The sequence below is a fragment of the Rhinolophus sinicus genome, linkage group LG05 (genome assembly GCF_036562045.2).
Source record: "Rhinolophus sinicus isolate RSC01 linkage group LG05, ASM3656204v1, whole genome shotgun sequence".
Taxonomy (NCBI): domain Eukaryota; kingdom Metazoa; phylum Chordata; class Mammalia; order Chiroptera; family Rhinolophidae; genus Rhinolophus; species Rhinolophus sinicus.
The window spans coordinates 33,086,639-33,100,687 of NC_133755.1; the positions used below are offsets into that span (position 1 = coordinate 33,086,639).

A 14,049-nucleotide genomic window follows, 5' to 3' on the forward strand; every position below is an offset into this window, starting at 1 on the left:
TAGAGAATCCAAAAACAATTATAAAACTTAAATTTATATAAACAATTATAAAAAAAATTAAAGTAGATATGTTTTTTTATTATCACCACATGCCAGCAATTCTAAATAATGGCAATGATAAAATATTCTTCCCCAATAAAATCTTTTGTTGGTCTAAGTACTAGTTGTTTGTTAAATTTTAATAATATATATAATCTTTTATTACTTATCGTTTAATAAATACTGCATTCTACAGAAGTTAACAGTGGAGAATTCCAAGTTATACAGTGGGCTTCCAATATATTAGGTTGGTGCAAAAGTAATTGCGGTTTGAAAGGTTAAAAATAATTGTAAAAACCGCAATTACTTTTATACCAACCTAATATTAGCCTTAGCCACGTGCTTTTGTTTCAAGAGTAAGTTAGTAATGATCCAGAATCATTTGAATTTGCTTTCTGTTTCTAACCCCAAGAGGTATTACATATTCCTACATTTAAACAGTAGATTAGAAATAAATGCCCATACCACAGTGATTATAAAAAAAAAAAAAAGAACTTAAATTACTAAAATTCCATCTTTGTATGTGACCATTTAGGCTTTTTAATTGTGATTGAAATTTAAAAGAGTAAAGCAGAATAGAAAATTTGAGGTCTATGCAATATTTTTGTTTAGTAAGTGCAAATTTTAGTGGATTCAATGTATTTTTTACTGAATATTAATATCTTTAAAATTGAAATTTATTTCTTATTTTTTCTGATTTGTTTTAAACTGTATTATTATTCATTATTATAACATAAATGTTATAATATGTAACTAGAAGGTTTTTAATCTTTGACTCCAAAATTACATTATAATTAAAAAGTATTAATTTATTGCTGATTTCCTTTCATATGTACTATTTATATATTCTTATTGACATGTATGCCAGTCAAAACCCACACACATTTAAATAGAATAAAAATTCTGTTTTTCTATTCTGGCCATCAGAATAATTTGTTTAATTTTGGGATTGTTACTGAAAATACTTTTGTCATATAGAGGGAGTGTTAAGAATGATTTGCTCTGGTGCTGGCTGGTGTTTTGTCTTCCAGAATGGTCCTGTGGCGACTTGTACCAAGTCTTTCAACAAAGAGGAGAGAAAAATGGAAAGAAGTTTAACTTTTTGGTCCTAACAAAGTGCAGTAATTGAGAAAGTGCCTCCTCAACTCCAAGGAACACAGGGGTGGCAGCAGTGATGAAGTGGGAAGCTAAGAGCTGGTGTTGGAGCAATGGTGATGAGCTGGTGGCACCGGCCACAGCACAAGGACGACAGCAACTCATAAACACCGGATAAACCCCAGTTTTAAATGGGGAATTGATCAGATGTGAGCATAAACCACCAATGATCTCTGTAAGGGAGGAGACAGGGAGGCTTGGAGAGGAATCAAAGTCAAATATTATTTCACTTGTCATTTAAGCCTACAATTGCCACTAAACAGATGTGACTTCAGAAAACAAAGCTTGCCTTGGCTTGAGAGTAGTCATTCCTGAGTGCAGTCTCGTGACTTAAATCAATAATATTTTGAGTAGCAGTAGCATGAAGGATATATTGTATATAGCAGTGAGTGTGTGTGTGAGTGTGTGAGTGTGTGTGTGTGTGTGTGTGTGTGTGTGTGTGTCTAAAAAAAAAAATTAGGCTACCAGGGCCAGCTCTGGACTTAATTAAGAAGTTGATGAAGTTCAACTTCTGTATCTGGTTTCATTCTGGCCCTTTAAACCTCTAGTGCATGTCGACCTTCTTTTCATAAGGCACCCATGGTCATCTTGTTTTCTCTGAAGGAACCTCTATCAAAATATTTTTTATCCTAAGGTCTAAAAGGTTAAAAACAGCCACATGTGAATCTGGTGTATTTACTATTTTTTAACATACGCTTTTTATTTTGTGATGATTAAAGATTCACACACAGTTGTAAGAAATAAAACAGAAATGCCATGTACCCTCTACCCAGTTTCTCCCAGTGATAACATCTTGCAAAACTAGAGTGCAATGTCATAACCAATGCTATAAATTAATATTCAAGATATGGAACATTTCTATCACTACAAATATTCCTCATGTTGCCCTTGGATAGCTCTCCCACCGTCTTCCTCAATACTTCCTTAACTCCTGGCAACCACAAATCTGTTCTCCATTTCTGTAATTTTGTCATTTCAGGAATGTTACATAAATAAAATCATAGAGTATGTAACCTTTAGGGATTGGCTTTTTTCACTCAGTATACTGCTCTGGAGATTGATCCAAGTTGTTGCTTACATCAATAGTTCATTCCCTCTTATTGCTGAGTAGTATTCCATGATATGAAAGTACCACATCCATATTTTGTTTAACCATTTATCCACTGAAGGCCATTTGTGTTCTTTCAATTTTTGACTATCATAAATAAAGCTGCTCTAAGCATTCATATGCAAGTTTTTATTTGAACATAAATTTTCATTTCTCTGGGATAAATGCCCAAGAGTTCAATTGCTTGGCTGTATGGTAATTGTATGATTTAAAAAAAAAAAAAAAGAAATTGCTAAATTATTTTCCCAAGTGGCTGTAGCATTTTGCATTCTCACAAGCAATGTATGAGAGATTCAGTTTCTCCATAACCTCATCAGCATTTAATGCTACCACTATTTTTTAAGCCATTCTTTTAGGTATATAATGATATCTCCTTTGATGTATTATGTGCCATCCATATGTCCCATTCAGTGAAATTTCTGTTCATGTCTTTTGCCCATTTTATAAATGGATTGTTTTTCTTCTACTGTTGTGTTTTGAGAGTTCTTTATATATTATAGATATTAGTCCTTTGTCAGATATGTGTTTTGCAAATAATTTCTTCAAGACTAAAGCTTGGCTTTTCATCCTTTTAACAGGGTCTTTTTCACAGAGCAAAAGTTTTCAATTTTTATCAAGTCCCACTTATCAACTTTTCCTTTTATGGGTTGTGCTTTGAGGGCCCTAGGGTGGGACCATGTTATTGTCTAAAATTTTTCATTTTTCTGTTCCTTGGCTAGAGAGAGCAAGCTTTTGTTGGGACTTTGTATGTCAGTACTTGTTGGCATTTTCATATATTAATAGCTATATTCTTTAGCATTCAGTTTGAGTTATATGAGGAGGCAAAAGAGGAGGAAAAAGAAATTAGGGAACTCACCACCATATTATTCTTTGGGTTCTGCGGTCCCTAGCCAGTCTCCCTTCAGAGTTCTTATATTTTTATAAATAATGCCCAGAATTTTTAGTTGTACTTAAAAGAGTAGGGAAAAGTATATCTATTTATCTTCCTCAAAGCAGAAGTCCTGTGTTTACTTTTTATTAAGGATTTAGGGATAAAGTCTGATAAAAGAAGGTGGGACATCAGATTTTAATTTTTATTTTTTGATAGTAAGGCCAGTCTTATTAAACTATGAGAAGACAGTACCTTTAAAGTCGAAGGCAGATTCGCTGACATAGATATACACATAGAGCATTCACAGTCCGATTTAGCATAAGTCAAGCCACAAAGAAACAGGAAAATGTGTACGTTAACACGGGTCAAGAATGATTACCCCTTAGGGTAGGCGGAACCAAGTTAAATATGTACTAAAGGAAGTAGCTATAGGAGTGTCAAGAGTAGAGCTCTTTCTTTGAATCAACCCGGGAAGGCTGCCTAAAGGAAATGATGTTGCAGGAGTTGCTTTACAATATGGGGAAAGGGTTTGCCAATTGGGTAGTGAAAAAAACCACAAGGTGTAATATTTTCCAGTGTGTTTTGTTTATCATCTCTAGAAGTTTCATTTATGTGTTTTAATATTTTCCACTAACGTCCTCATTTTGTTCATGTTTTTTTCTACCTTCTTAAATAAATGGAGCATATTTATAACAACTGTCCTCTCTGGAAAGGGTGCAGGGTGGGAAATGGATTGTGGAATAGCTTTGAGGTGAGTCCAGGGAGGTGATATAATACAAAAGATGAGAGAAATAAGGGAAAATCAGAAGTTTAGTATTTTTCTTCTTCTTTGGACTGGGCTAAGTGACTCTATTCGAGAAAGACAGGATCACGAAGGACTTAAGAGTTGGCATTGGGGCTCTTCTTCTTGCCAAAGGTGAGCACAATATTTACAAAATGCCGGTTGTACTGCATCCTCCGCTTGTCTCGGCCAGTCTTCTCCCCTTCCCTTCCCTTCCCTTCCCTTCCCTTCCCTTCCCTTCCCTTCCCTTCCCCTCCCCTCCCCTCCCCTCCCTTTCCTTTTCTCCTTCTTCTCCTGTTTGGCCACCTTGGGAGTCTGACCTCTTACTTTCCCAGCACAGGCCAGGGAACCATGGACTTTACCTCCAAGCATGCGGCCGGCTACTTCCGGAGTGGTCAGAGCCTCCACTCCATACTGGCCCAGGGTAGCCTCATCCTCTAGGGGCGTGCCTGCCAGGAGCACGACTTGATCTTCTGCAGCGATGCCCTCTAGTGATGCTACATGGGCCTTGATCTGGGTGACTGTTTCCTGGCCGGTCCCCACTAGGGTGTGTAGATCTTGGGCACGGACAAAGAGCTGCAAGTCGGCTACTGAACTGCTACCGCTACCGCGAAGATGGAGTCAAAAAAGAGGAAAAAGCAAGGGCACACACGTTCTCACCGCCTGCTACGTCTCACGTCACTCAAATCTTAGAATTTTTGAGATAGAAGAAACTCAGAGATCATCTAGTCCCATCTCCTCATTGCAGATGGTAAGTGGCAAAGTGCTGAGGCGTATACAAAGAGAGGGCCATTCTGCTTAGTGCGCATGCGCACATATACACATTGCGCATGCGCACAGATACATATTCTTTTGTAGAATTGAGACTGTTTTAGACGTAATACCATTTATCCCTAAATATTTCAGTTTGTTTTTTTCTAAGAAAATTTATATTCTCTTATATAATTACCCAACAGTTATCAAATTTGGGAATTTAATATTGATACAATAGTATTATCTAATATTTAGCACATATTCAAATTTTACCAATTTCCCCAGCTCCGTCTTTTATTTTCCTTTCCCTCTGATCCAGTATCCAATCCAGGATCAGGTGTTGCATTTAGGTATCATGTCTCTCTAGTCTTTAATCTGAAGCAGCTTCTTAATCTTTCTTTGTCTGTCATGTCATTGATATTTTTGAAGAAAATAAGCAAATTGTTTTATAGAAAGTCCCTCAATTGGGTTTGTTTATTTCCTCATGATTACATTCAAGTTATACATTTTTGGCATGAGTATTATATAAGTGACTTTTTGTTTCTTTTTCAGTATATCACTTCAGGAAGTGTGTAATGTCAATTTGTCTTATTGGTTATGATGTTTGATACCTTGGCCAAGGTCATGTCCACCATGTTTTCCAACTAAAAAGTACCATTTCTCACTTTGTACTTAATGGGTAATCATTTCTGGTATTTTTCATTCCCTTGTGTGGGTCTACATTTCCATCTGTTATCATTTGCGACCTGCCTGAATAACTTCCTTTATCATCGTTTTGTAGGGTTGATATGCTCTCATTTAATTGTCTCAGCTTTGTTTGTCTAAAGATGACTTTATTTGACTTTCATTTTTGCAATATGTTTTTGTTAATTAAAGAATTGTAGATTTTCAGCTTTCTACTTTCAGTAAAAAAGTAAAGAAGTTAAAAAGGGCCATTGTGTTCCAGATTGCATAGTTTTTGATGAGAAGTATGCAGTCATTCTTATCTTGGTTCTGTCTTGTATCATATATTTTTCTCTGAATTTACAATTTTCTCTTTATCACTAGTTTTTAGTATTTTTTGAATCAAATTGGCATGGTTTTATTTAGGTTTATTCTTATTCTTGACGTGGTAGCTTAGGTTATTGATTTAGATCTTGCTGTGTTTTCATACAAGTAATTTAAGCCATGATTTTCCCTCTAAGGATTGTTTTACCTGTATGCCATAAATTTTGTTATGTTGTTTCATTTTAATTCAGCCCAAGATATTTTCCAAATTCCTTTATGATTTCTTGTTAGATCCACAGGTTCTTTAGAAGTGTGTTGTTTATTTTCTAACTATTTCTTATTTCCTTAAATTTCTTTTAGTTGTTGACATTGAACTTAATTTCTGCACGGTTAAAAAATGTACTTTAAATAATTTCAATCATTTTAAAATTATTGAAACTTGTTTTATGGTCTAGCATATGGTCTATCCTGGAGTACTTGGAAACAATGAATATTTTCCATGGGTTCCATGGGTACTTGGAAACAATGAATATTTTGCTGTTTGGGGGTATACTAATCTATAAATGTCAGTTATGTCAAGTTGGTTGTATTGTTCAAATCTTCTATATTTTTACTTATTTACTAGCTAGTTCTATAAATTACTGAGAAAAGACTGTTGAAGTTTCCAACTATAATTGTTGAATTGTATATTTCTCCTTTCAATTCTGTCAGTTTTATTTCATATTTTAGGTGCACATACACTTTAATAATTTTTATTTCTTTTCATGGATGTATTAACTCTTTTTTTTTTTTTGTATTAACTCTTTTATTGTCATGAAATTTCCCCCTTCTTTTATAGTGGAATTTCTTGTCTGAATGCTTATTTTGTCTGATGTTAATACGGCCACCCAGTTTTCTTATGGTTACTGTGTGCATAATATAACTTACATCATTGGTATTAGTCAAGGTTCTCCAGAGAAACAGAATCAATAGAAGAATATATATACAGAGGGTGCCCAAAAATGTATACACGTTTTACGAAAGGAAAAAACTGTATTAAATTTACACCAATGGTAACCACTTTGAGCACCTCTTATAATTGCAGAAGTCAAACATGACTTGTATTCATCTTTTGTTATCAATTTATATTGAATATTACAATTTTAATACAGTTTTCCTTTCTTAAAATGTGTATACATGTTTTTGGCACCCTCTGTATATTACATATACAGAATATATATATTCTCTCTGTGCATACAGAGGGTGCCAAAAAATGTATACACGTTTAAGAAAGGAACAAACTGTATTAAAATTGTAATACTCAATATATACCAATAACAAAAGATGAATACAAGTCATGTTGGACTTCTGCAATTACAAGAGGTGCTCAAAGTGGTTACCATCAATGCAATTTTAATACAGTTTTTTCCTTTCTTAAAATGTGTATACAGTTTTTTGGCACCCTCTCTCTATATATTCCATATATATATATATATATATATATATATATATATATATATATATGATCCAAAGGCCATTTACTGGCAGAATTCCTTCTTATTCAGAGGAGGTTCATCTTTGTTCTGTTAAGACCTTCAACTGATTTGGATAAGGCTCACCCACATTATGGAGGATAATCTGCTTCAGTCAAAATTCATTAATTTAAATGTTAATCTCATCCAAAAAACATTTTCACAGAAACATCCGGAATGTTTGACTAAATATCTGGGCACTATGGCCTAGCCAATTTGACACATAAAATTAATAATCACACCATTCTTTTACTTTCAATCCATTTGTGTCTTTGAATCTCAACTATGTCTCTTGTAATTGGATCTTGCTTTTTCATCCAGTGTGACACTTTCTGTTTTGTTTTTTTCTGTTGTTATTTTTGGTTATTTATTTATTTTGCTGAGTGACATTTATTTCAAGTCTTATTTTTTTAAATTTATTTTTCAATTATAGTTGACATACAATATTATATTGTTTCAGGTATAGAATATAATCATTAGACATTTATATACCTTATAAAATGACACTATGCTTTTTGTTTGGAGCGTTTAATCTATTCACATTTAACATAATACTTGACATGGTTGGGTTTACATATATGCCACTTTGATATGTCTCATGGCTTTTTTGTTCCTCCGTTATTGTATTTTTTTTGTGTGTGTCTCAAACAAACATTTTAATATACATTTTAATTCCTCTTTTGATTTTTTAAACACTTCTTTAAAGCTTTTTGCTGTTGCTCTAGGGATTATAGTGTATATCTTAATCATCACAATCCACTTTAGGTTAATACTGACTTAATTGCAAGAAAATATAGGAACTTTACTCCAATATAACTCCATTTCCACCTCCTTCCTTTGTGCTATCATTATTATATATCTTAATATATATGTGTTATAAACCCAATAATATAGTGTTATAATTATTATTTTATATAGTCTTGTTTTTAAAGCACTTAAGAGCAAATATATTTATTTATAGACTATATAATATGTATTTATAAATATAGATTTCCTATATATTATATTTATTTATTATTTCCATGTACCCACATATTTACCATTTCTATGTTCTTCATTTCTTCCTGTGAATTTGTTTTACCATCTGATGTCCTTTCTTTTCAGCCTGAAGGACTTCCTTTAGTGTATCTTGTATGACAGGTAGACTAGTTGCACCTACTCTTAGTTTTTGATCATCTGGAAAAGTCCTTAATTTTAGTATGATGGATATAGAATTCTTGATTAAAAGATTTTTCTTTCAGCATTTTGAATATATTACTCTACTACCTTCTGGCCTCCATTATTTCTGATGAAAAGTCAACTATTCCCTTTTTCTTCCCTTATTCATGATGAATTACTTACTTTTTCTACTGATTTCAAGATTTTCTTTTTTTTTCTGCTGGCTTTCAACTTTTTGATTATGTTGTGTCTAGGAGTGAACAAAACTTGGGTTTTGTTCAACTTCTTGGATTTGAAGATTAATGTTTATCATCAAATTTGAAGAATTTTTAGCTATTATTTCTTCAAATGTTTTTTCCGACTCTCTCTTTACCGTCTGGTGTTCCTGTTTCTTGATGCTGTCATACGGGTCTTTGAGGTTCTGTTCATTTTTCTTCATTCTTTTTTTCTCTATTCTTCAGATGGGGAAACTTCTATTCATCTATCTTTAAGTTCACTGATCTGCGTTTCTGCCAGCTCAAATCTGCTGTTGAGCCCATTTAAAGAATTTTTCATTTTATTTATTATACTTTTCAACTCTAGAATTTCCATTTGGTCTTTTTTTTTTAATAGCTTCTATTTCTGTATGGAGTTTCCTTATTTATTAGACATTTACTTTTAATTATTTGAACAGTTTTCTTTAATTATTTGAATATATTTATAATAGCTTCTTTGAAGTCTTTGTCTGCTCAATCCAATATTTGAGTCCATAGAGTTAGTTTTTATTGACTGATTTTTTTCTTAAATGTGAGTCACACTTTATTGCTTCTTTGCATTTCTCACAATTTTTGGTTGATAATTGGGCACGTTCAGTAATATAGCAAGCAGCTCTGTATTTTGATTATTTTTCCCCTTTGGTTTCTTTTTTCTTTATTTTTTCTGGACTTAAATGGTAGAATCTTTCTCCCTCATGAGTTGCAGTCCACTGTTGATATCTCTTCCCAGAGTTTTCATTATTTTTATTTTTCATCCTGGCTTACTATAGCTCATCCTGAGTCAGCATAGCCTAGTGGTCAGCTAAAGATTTAAGTAGAGATTTTGCTCAAACACTGAGCAAAATCCTCTGCTGGCCTATCTATGTGTAGATGGAGGAGTGAGTGCATTAAAAGTTTAGCCTGTTCTCAAGCGTGCCTAGGCTTTTACTTTCCACTGGGCTCTCTTGGGTCCCCTCTGTGCATGTGTGCAAGTCAGCCAGGGAGAGGTAGAGAGCTAATCTAGCTTTTCTATGGCTCTGTCATTTCCAGAATTTCCTTGTTAAATTTCTGCCTGGTCTGGCTGCTTGCCTCAACTGTGATCACAAACTTAGTCTAGCAAAGTTATAAGTTTCACTTGTTCATTTCCTACCAAATTTTCTTTTTTTAACTGATAATGCTACTATGGCTTTTTGCTTCCTGCCCCAAGTCTAGGCTGCACCCTCTGGCAGTAAATCTGCTAGTTTTTACAACCAGCCTCACCTTTTTAAAACTACCATTTTTAATAATCAACCTGGGGGTGGGAGGATGGGAGTGAACCCCGGCAAGAAGGCCACAGACTTCCGCTGTTCTTTCCTGAGGTTTCAATTTTTAAAAATGTAATAATTGCTTCTCAATTTGGTGTTTGTCTTTAGTCATTTTTCAGGGTCCTAAAATGGTTATTTTTGAAAAATGTGTCCAGTTTATACTTGTTTTTTGAAGAGAAGATTCATATACTTCTTCATTCTGTCATAGCCAGAAGTCCTGTCTGCATGCTTGCTAATATTTTTATTGGATGGAGACATTGTGAATTTGATATTGTTGGTTCCTAGATTTTGTTAATTGCTTTAACTAATGTTGGATTTTGTTCTGGTGCACAAGTTACTTGGGATCTTTTGGCTTATTTTGAGACTTGCTTTTAAGCTTTGTTAGAACAGGTCTAGAGTCACCTTTAATGTAGGGCTAATTTAGTGCTACTACTAAGGACTTTTTTTTTCTTCTGAAGACCCTACGTAATGCCCCATATATTATGAGGCCTTTCTACTCTGGCTCGTAGGAACAAACTATTTCCAGATCTGTGATTTGTTCTGCCTTCTTCTTTCAGTGGTTCTTTCAGTGGCATGGGGGGTGGATTTCTCTTACACATGCACAGATCAATACTCAGCCAGAGATTTGATGGGATCCTCTACACACTTTTGGATCTCTCTGTCTGTCTGTCTCTCTCTGTTGCTTACTGTTCTCCAGTACTGGCTCCACAAGTTCTAGCCACCTTAACTTCCCCTAGTTAGATCTCTATCTCTGCAACTCCTGGAGAGCTGTTTGGTTTACCCCTCCTAGTGACATGTACTGGCAACAGCCTCCAGGCAGTTAGCTCATGCAACTGCAGGGCTCACCTTGTTTGTTTCCACTCTCTCAGCAACCGCAGTCCTGTGCTACTTGTCTGAAAACAGTTGTTTTATATATTTTTGTTCATTTTTCTAATTGCTTAGGGAAGGAGGATAGACCTAGTCTCTGTTCCATCTTGGCTGAAAGTGAAAACTGAAGGATTTTAATTGAGGGAGAGAAGTGATTTCATTTATGATTTACGACTACTGTGGTGGCTTGTAGAAATGAATTATATGGGAATAAGACTGGGAAAAGAGAGATTACTTAGGAGGTTTTAGTAGACGTCGGAGGCAGAGATGTTTGCTTGGTCTAAAGAAGTTGTGGTCATTGAAATTTTAAAAAAACAGACTTTAGATGTATTTGGACATAAAATGGATAAGATTGCTGATTATTTGGATGTGGGAGATGAGGGAAAGTGAGGAAACAAGAATGACTCCTGACTAGCAAGCCCAGCCAGTTTTCATTCCCTTTATCCTTTTCTAAACCCGTAATTTGGCTTCTCGTTCTGCCCTCACCACTCTTCCCTTTGAGCCCAGTCTTGTTCCCCATATCTTGCTTTCTCCTTGAAAACAGAAAATTAATCGTCATCCTCCAACTTGGAAAAGAGAATGTATTCGTTATGCACCTGGTGGGCACTGAGGACCCATTAGAGACAACTTATTTAATGGCCCATGTCAAAGAGGTCCCCGAGCAGAAGAGAACTCGTGAGAACCAAGCCAGGCAGGCAGTGCAGGATCCACTGTTGTAATCCAATCAGCAATGTTTCTAGCAAACAAATGAAGATTCCAAACAGGCTTCATAGGACAGAGTTCTCCTCTTGGTTAAGGCTCTAGTTGGGCCTCAGAGCCACATGGTTGGGCCTATCCTGGGGCTGACAGTCATAGCAAGCATACCATTCCTAGAAATGAGGGGTTGTCTTGTTTATCTCAGGAGCCTATGGCATTTGTGTTCAAAAGAAGCGTCATTCCCAGACATTTAGCTCGAGGCTTTGTCATGTGAGATCCTACAGCATGGGGGCTAAAAAGGCCAAGGAGATATAAACCTCTTTGTGTCAATGCTATAAAAGAAGTAACCCAGCCATCCCTGAGGACTGGGCAAGAGTCTGGGGGTGAGAAGGATTGGCTGGGTCTGGGAGTCTCTGGACTCATTTTGCAGTTCTCCTACTGCCACACAGTTTAACACTGCATTATTCTATAACTGCTTTGTGATACCTAAGCTTTTGAATTGTTCATTAGACTACTGTATTCATTTCCCAGGGACTGCCTTTACAAAGTTCCACAAATTCGGTGGCTTAACAATGGAAATTTATTGTCTTATAGTTCTAGAGGCTAAGTTCAAAATCAAAGTGTTGACAGGGCCATGCTCCCTTTCATCGGAGAGAAAGACTATTCAAGGACTGACATATTTACCTTATTTGACCAATTATGAGACATCCTCAAATGGAAGACCACATTTTCATATGAAATCTTTAGGGGAGATTCCTTCCTTTTCTCTTCTAGCTTCTGGTGTAGGAAGCTACATCTTGGTTTCCTTGGCTTGTAGATGTATCACTTCAAATTTTGCTTCTATTGTTGCATGGCCATTTTGTGCTATGTGCCTCAGTCTCTGTGTTTCTTCTCTCTTATAAGTATACCAGTCATATTGGATTAAGGATTCACCCTACTACAGTATGACCTCACCTTAACTAATTGCATTTGCAATGACGCTATTTCCAAATAAAGTCATATTCTGACATGCTTGGAATTAGGACTTCAACACATCTTTGGTGGGGGGCGGGAATGGGGCACACAATTCAACCCATAAGAACCACTCTTAAGGAAAGAGACTGTGTCTTATACTTTTTTCACTCCAAGGAAACTTAACTCGGGGAACTCAGCAAAGTTTCCTATTTTGAGTGAATGTGAAAGAAAATGAGGGACTCTGAGTTACAAAGAAATGACACTGAGAGGTCCAAGATGGCAGTGGTCTAGGAGGACATTGAACTCACCCCATCCCATGAGCAAACTGAAATTATACATGAATATAGAGAACAATTACTCCTGAATACAACTGAGGGTTGACTGAACAGCTTCTGAGCAACAACTGACAGATAGACCAAATAGAGAAGGCTGGGAAACTGCAGGGGCTCTCCAGGAGCTGTGGGAATTCTCTGGACCAGAGGTTCTGGTTATGTCCCCCTCCACTTCGATAGGGCAGGCAGGAGCTTTAGTTGGGTGCTTTGACCTACCTGCAAGATTGCCATAATGCTTTTCCAGCCACACTGCCTGGAGCTCATTTCAGTTCCAAACAAAGGGAACAAGGAGGATCAACAGGGCATCACACATGTACCTGTCCTCCCTGCCTGGCGCTGCTCCAGCTCAGCAAGCCAGCGCCCCAGGCACTCTAAGAATCTGTCCAGCTCCAACTGGCCTGCCAAAAGTACCTGGCACACACACAGCCTACACAAAGGTCACTTCTATACAAGACTACTTTTTGTACAACAAATGAGAGAGAGAAATCATATAGAGAAGTCTGGGGAGTTGCAGGCGCTCTCCAGGAACTTTGGGAATTTTCTGGGTTCTGAGGTGCTGGTGAGCACCACTGTGTATGTCTCCTTACAGTGGGGAGGAGCTCTATCCAAGTACTCTGGCCAACTTGCAATGTTGCCATAGTGTGTTCCTGGATGCGCTGCCCAAGCCAATTACAGCTCCAAGCAAAGGGAGCAAGCAGGATCAACAGGACACTACTACACGCACCTGGCCTCCTTGCCCAGAGCTGCTCCAGCTTGGTAAGGCAGTGTCCTGGGACACCATAGTCAACCACTTATCTCCAACAGACCTGCCAAAACCACTTGGCTCACATAGCTTACATACAGGCTGCTTCTACACAAAGCCACTTTTTCAAGACTAGGACAGAGAGGTATTTTGTTTCATATAAACAAATACAGGAAGCCAAACAAAATGAAAAGACAGAAGAATATCTCTCAAATGAAGGAACAAAAAAAATCCCCAGTGGTGGGGGGGGGGGTGGGGAGGAACACTAAAGAAACAGAGACAAGTAATGTGCCTGATAAAGAATTCAAAGAAATGGTCATAAGGATGCTCACCAAACTTGAGAGTAGAATACAGGAACTTAGGGAGAACTTCAACAAAGAGTTAAAAAGTATAATAAAGCAGAGATGAAGAATACAATAACTGAAATGAAAACTACATTAGAAGGAATTAACAGTAGATTAGCTAATACAGAAGAACAGATCAGTGACCTAGAAGACAGAATAATGGAAATCAACTGATCAGAACAGCAAAAAGAAAAAAAAAAATTGAAAAAAAAAT

At 36.3% G+C, this 14,049-nt stretch overlaps 1 long non-coding RNA gene and 1 pseudogene across 1 annotated transcript in view; both read right to left on the reverse strand.

Annotated features, from left to right (window-relative positions):
* Window positions 1-14,049, reverse strand: part of LOC109456352 (uncharacterized) — a 282,160-nt gene that overhangs the window by 66,004 nt on the left and 202,107 nt on the right. The gene's annotated exons all lie outside the window — the stretch shown is intronic.
* Window positions 4,053-5,446, reverse strand: LOC109456349 (ubiquitin-like FUBI-ribosomal protein eS30 fusion protein; annotated as a pseudogene).